This window comes from Calidris pugnax, unplaced genomic scaffold (assembly GCF_001431845.1).
Source record: "Calidris pugnax isolate Ruff unplaced genomic scaffold, ASM143184v1 scaffold44, whole genome shotgun sequence".
Classification (NCBI taxonomy): Eukaryota; Metazoa; Chordata; class Aves; order Charadriiformes; family Scolopacidae; genus Calidris; species Calidris pugnax.
Genome location: NW_015094506.1, coordinates 16,838,306 through 16,844,328, shown reverse-complemented (window position 1 = coordinate 16,844,328; position 6,023 = coordinate 16,838,306). Strand labels below are relative to the sequence as shown.

At 37.1% G+C, this 6,023-nt stretch overlaps 1 protein-coding gene across 3 annotated transcripts in view; it reads left to right on the top strand.

Annotated features, from left to right (window-relative positions):
* The window catches only part of SYT1 (synaptotagmin 1), a 273,905-nt gene that overhangs the window by 135,127 nt on the left and 132,755 nt on the right, over nucleotides 1-6,023 (top strand). The gene's annotated exons all lie outside the window — the stretch shown is intronic.

The window sequence follows — 6,023 nt, the reverse complement described above, 5'->3', positions numbered from 1 at the left end:
CTGTTCTCACTTAAATGAACAGCGGTCCTATCATCAGCTTAAGGAGTGAGTCTGAAAATATCATTTTGCATAGCTTGGTACTGCAAAGTATGCAGTGATTAGCTGCTCATAGTTTACATACCAGACTGAGGTTCTTTCTGAAAATGCGAGCCAGAGTTTCTCATGCACAAACTCTGCAGCGTAAGATATTTCACAGCCCTGTATGTTGAACAGTTCTGCAGATTTAATAATGGGTGACCAGGAAGCTGAAAGAGAGACATGTGGATTGTACAATGTACCAAGGGATTTGTCTTCTTCCGATGTTCACAGTGTCCATATCCCTCCCAAAATACTCAGATGATTTGGTCTCCACTGGGCAGATCATTTTCTATGACATTGTATAGTTAGCTTTGAAACATGCTTAGAGATGAAATCATACATTGTGATGATTTCAGTTAAATAAAATGTGTTTATTGTGACAAGAACCGTGAACTATTATATGCTTATTCTCCATATATTCAATGTTTATGAGGTATACAGTGAATTTTAAAAGCGAAATAAGAAAAGTACACAAAGATTTGGATATTATTTGGGTATAACTCAGATAATAGGTTTTGAGTGTGAATTTTAGACTGGAAATCTTACAATATTTCATTTTCTCATTACAATGAATTTGGATTTGGCCATCAAGTTAGTGTCTTTCAGTTGTTTTTCTAAAAGTATTTGTTCCTTTTTTAACCAAATTCCAGTGATTGATACTGAGCTCATGTCTAATATTGGGAAGATTTGTTACCTGGTCCAGGACTGTGCTGTAGATATCTCAGCCTCACTAGCAATTTTGACTTAACTGTCAAAAATGTTCTTGCCAAGCTCCTCTCATCTCTGCTACCTTGCAGTTGCAGCACTTCTGCCTGACTTGGTACGTGACTGCTGTCCTACCCCCACACTTGCTTAAGCTTGGGCTCAGGCATGTCCCCTTCCATGTATGTGGGATCCTTATCCCTACTGACTTGCCACCTCTTAGTCCTCTTCCTATCTGCAACACCGTGTTCCTCCATCCTGCTGCAGGACCAGTGATACTCCTTTGGGAGGAGACGCATTTCAAAAACTGAGCATTTAAGTTGCCATGGGCTTTTGGGGAGAGCTTTAGGTGCTTCATCTTGTTGTTTCAGTCAAGCCAATGAAACTATTGGTAGGGTATTAGTAACAAACATTGGAAGAGAGTTTTAAAGAGCTCATGTACAGCTGGCATCTAGAAAGCATCAACTGATTTCACATATGGCAGCAGGAGAAATGTCTCTCCTCCACTAAAAAAGGCGCAGGGGTGATTCTGGGGGGGGTTTGCTGGGACATTTCTTGTGCATCAGTAGCAGCACAGACAGAACACCTGAATTCCCCCACCAGGGTTCTTCATCAGGACTGTTTTTCCCCATGAAATGCTGGGCCTTTCATGTACCTTCTCTAAAGCAGTACTAAATCTGGATTGCATTGTAAGCCTTTGTGGTAGTGGTGAAAAGGCTGTTTTGATATGACATCTTTACCGTGACCTTCCATTCTTCTGAAAATGTAGTTACAGACCCATCTTTATAAAAAGCCAAGAAAGTCTCTTTTCTGAGCTTGTCTTTTAAAATAAATGTCCATTACTGAAGCTAGAAAGATAGCGTATTTCATTAACAGGAAGATGAATGAGTAAAAAATGTATTATTAACATCCCAGAATACTTAAATCTAGGAAGAGATCGCTTATTGTAGGTATCTTTAGACATTCTGGTAATGTTCCCATCTTCTTAATGATGAATTAATTTCATCAAAACCAGTCTAATGGAATCGGGTAAATTTTCAGTGTGGTGTCAAGACTTTCTCTGGTAACACTGCACACTTACCCTGGACATACCAGCACTGAAAGCTCATCGTTTCTTTCTCTTTCAGTGCACAGGAGCTGTAAAAAAAAAAAAAAAAAAGATAGAGGAACAGAACTGATGTTAACATGTGATTTTTTTTCTTTCTTGGATAAGTTTTGTGATTACATTCCAAGCTGGATGTAACTGCTGAAGTGAACAGGTTTGGGATGCTGAACAGCTAAGCTGTCCAGGAAATATCATTTGACAGTATAGATCCCAATTTGCAACTTTGCAGGCTTATTGAGGTGCAGTGACCAGCTCTACTACAGTGGCAATTACTTCTGAAAACTTGTACAATTACTTATATTTGCACTATATTTTTATGTTTTGGATAATTTTGTTGATTTTAATTTTTAGTATGGCAGAAAAAATAGAGAGGCAGCAAGGTAAAAGGACACTTTCCAGAAAATTTCTCATTGGGAGGGAATGATTTAGACAGCATGGGATGTCTGACCTATTTGCTCTCTCACTCCACCCAGTTTGTATTCAGCAAATAAGAGGAGTGAGAAAAATTAAATTGTTTGAAATGCACCATGACAGAGCAACGGCACCAATTTTATTTCCATGGGATTAAGTGTTCCCTAAGTCCTTCAGCAGCTGCTGTAGTATACCTGCTGTAATTTAACTCTACAGAAACTGTACAGATTTGCTTTTTGCCCTTTGGCCTTTGTTGGTTTTGGTGGGGGGTTTTTATTCTATCTAAAATCTCCCCATGATTTGCCAGAAGATGATAAACTACTCTGAGTTTTCTCTCATTCTGAATCCTGAAGATGCCCTTTCCATGTGAATAGCTGTGAACATCCTACATCTCTCTCATTCATTTTCTCACTATTCAGTTTATTTTTCAAAAAGAATGTAAAACAAACAAAAAGTTCCCATTGGATTAGTCCCACCAAGGTTGTCCACATCTTACTTTGGATATGTCTGAATGTTTGCAAAGAGAGTCTGTTGCCCCTGGAACACATGTTTTCAGGCCTTATTTCCAGAGGCTACTCCATGCTCTGTAATCATCCATATTTGAAGCATCCATCTTCTTCTTTACTCCTCTCTTAGTAGTAGTTGCTACTTATAGAGATGCATTCCAACAGGATTCTTACAAGATGCATTCCAACAGGACTGTCACCATGACGATCCATACCAGCACACTAGGCAGTTAGCTAATGCTTTGTACTTCTGCAAAGGTTCTTGTTAATCTCCACAGTGCATTTGTATAGTATTTATGATTCCTTTTCAGAGGAAATTCTGTAGAAATTCTGTAGAAGTTTGAGCTGATACTCATTTTAGTCAGGTTTTTTTGCACAGGGAACTGTAAGACTCTAAGTCTTACTGTTAAACCTCCTCAAGGTTTCAAATCATCATCTCTGGATTTTCAGTCAACTCTTGATGCTTCTGTATAAAGACAACAAGCATTACTTTGAAGCATTCCACGTATTTGTTCATTGTTTTGTTTTACATCTGTCTTACAATGATTGTATGGCACTACTATGGATGGGGAGTGGTATACCAAAGAATCAGCATGCTCAGGGAATACAGTCTGTGCTGTGTTTTATAAAAGTATGTAAATAAAATTGTACTTTTATTTATAACTGCAAATGTACTCTTATTTATGACTGCACGTTGCACATGCAACATGTAGTGTTTCATACCTAGCAGTATAATCATTGTATTGAACACTGAACTGGAAATCATAATGGAATTTTATGACATTTAATTTTTTTAACCTATAAGAAATTTTAGCTTGCAACTGCCATTTCATAAATGGCAGATAATCTCCTAGTATTTTGTAGATCTTTACCTTCAGTGGTGCACTGCAGCATTAAAGTACCACCCCTTTTTGTAAAAGGCCAATTGAAATCTAATTATTCAGTACTCTGCAGTCTCTAATAATTCCACAGTGTTTATACCATTATTGTGGAAAGCTGTAGCCTTACAATAATAGAAGCCATCAGATGTTATCTCAATAAGGGAGTGGGCACGTGCTCTTCAGAAAATTCTTCATTGCAGAAAGCTTTTTCTGAGACAAGATTCTTTTTCAGCCCCTTCGCACCTTTTTAAATTATCAGGACAGTGTCACTGGCGTGTAAAGGTCGAAGGCTCTGTAGCAAGTCTCAAAGCATTTGGGCATGCCTCATTACATGTAGTGACCTCTAACTGCACTAACACTCTACCGAGGATTGTTCCTGGAGTACAGAGGAATACTCTGGTTTTTTCCTTTTTTAAAATAAATGAAAATGTAACATTTCATATTTCTTCTCCTAATATATTTTCAAAATATAGCTCCAAAACTGGAAGCAAATAAATTACATTTGCTGTAATTTTTAATTAGCTGAAAGTCATCACTGCAAATTGTGTCTTCCATTACAAAATAAAATAGTCAACTGCCAGGCCTGAAATAATTAAGCAATATATTATAATTAAGCAATTTAATTTCGATTTAATTATGATATATCATACAACTTTTCTTCTGATTTAACTGACATTCATTGACAAAATGCTATAACATAAAACAGCACTAATGTTTATAGCTGATGGCTCTGCATGTTTTGCTTCATAGTATTTGGCATTCATCAGAGCATATGGAAAAAGTCTTATAGTCTGGAATAGCTGGCACGTTATTTCATACTACCCAAATTATGCACTACATGTTTTTCCCAATTGTTATTTTGAGAGGTAAGTGGGGAAATCTTCGCAGACATTGGGCTTGAGCCAAGGTTCATGGTTATTAACTGGAATCTTTCCATCGACTTCAGTCTGCTTTAAATAGTGAACTGATCCCATGTTGTTACAAGCAAATAGATAAGACTGCATGCTTATGAAATATTTATAGAGCTGTATCATATACATATTCTGTGTCAACATCAACATGATTTTATATTAGGCTAGGGACCGTGAGGGCAAAGGCAAAAGTGATGGGCAGGCAGGGAATACTGCCTCATTCAGTGCTGCATCAATAAAATTGCTGCGAAATAGTCACTAAATTGCTTCTTCAGAACAAGACCAACCCACTATTGACTTAAAGTCTTTTTCATTGGATGACAGTATTGGAGAATTGCTTTTATTCCAGACTACACTTGCATGCAAACCCCTGTTTAATGACATGAATGGTGAGGGTGATTTCAAAAGGTTCATTCTGCCAGCAGTCAGGTCTGTGCCTCCAAGGTCTTCGTGACTGCAGGCTCGTAGTAGTGAAGTTGAAGGACAAAAAGCCAATTCTCGTCTTGACTTAGTGATTTAAGCACTCTCAGCAACATCCATGAAAATGGTCACGTAAGGCAGGAAAGCTCATGATTCATCATATTGCATGCAGTCAGATGCTCTTATGCCCCTTTAATTTGGATGTCTTGTCTTTTTTTCCTATGGTGATGTTTAAATTTCTCAGCAAAAAGTCAAAGGCCAAATGTCTTTTGGGGCTGAGAGCAATTGTACACTCAGAGCAATAATGAATGTTTGTTCTCTTTCAAACCATTTCTCCCTCTGGTTTTCTGAAGAAAAACAGAATGATTATTCAGATCAGTGATATTTAGGATGCGGCAGAAAACCAGAACAATGTGTTCAAAACCAATATAATCATTTCAGCCAACCTTCTTGTGACATTGAAATTGCTTTGTGCATATCATCTCACCTTCACCCCACTGGCCCAGAATTCTTTGCTTTATAATGTACGCTCAAGTAAAGGTTTTCCAAAATGCCCGTTAAATAACATGAAATTAAAAATATGTTGATGTGGGATTTTGTTTGTGACAGCCTCTGAGATATTTCAATATGGCTCCATTTAATACCCTTCAGATGTCGTAGGTCCATGAATACACCAATGAGACATCTGAATAATTTAAGAGAATATTGTCAGTAGCAAATGTCACATGAAATAACTGGAAGGAAAATTGCCTTCAATAAGTGAAGATAAAAATGGATGCAAATCAATTTCTGTTTAATTTACAACTTGCTTAAATAGGAAACAATAGGTTAATACTTTGACAGGAAATCTTGAAGTGTTTTTATTATATCCATATCACTTAATTTATTATATATAAAAGCTTTGACTATGATCCACACCTCTGTAACTCTCACAGAAAAACAATTCTGTAAATACACTGTGAAATTTGCACATAGGGAGCAGTTATTACCCAATTTGCTTATACTTTCA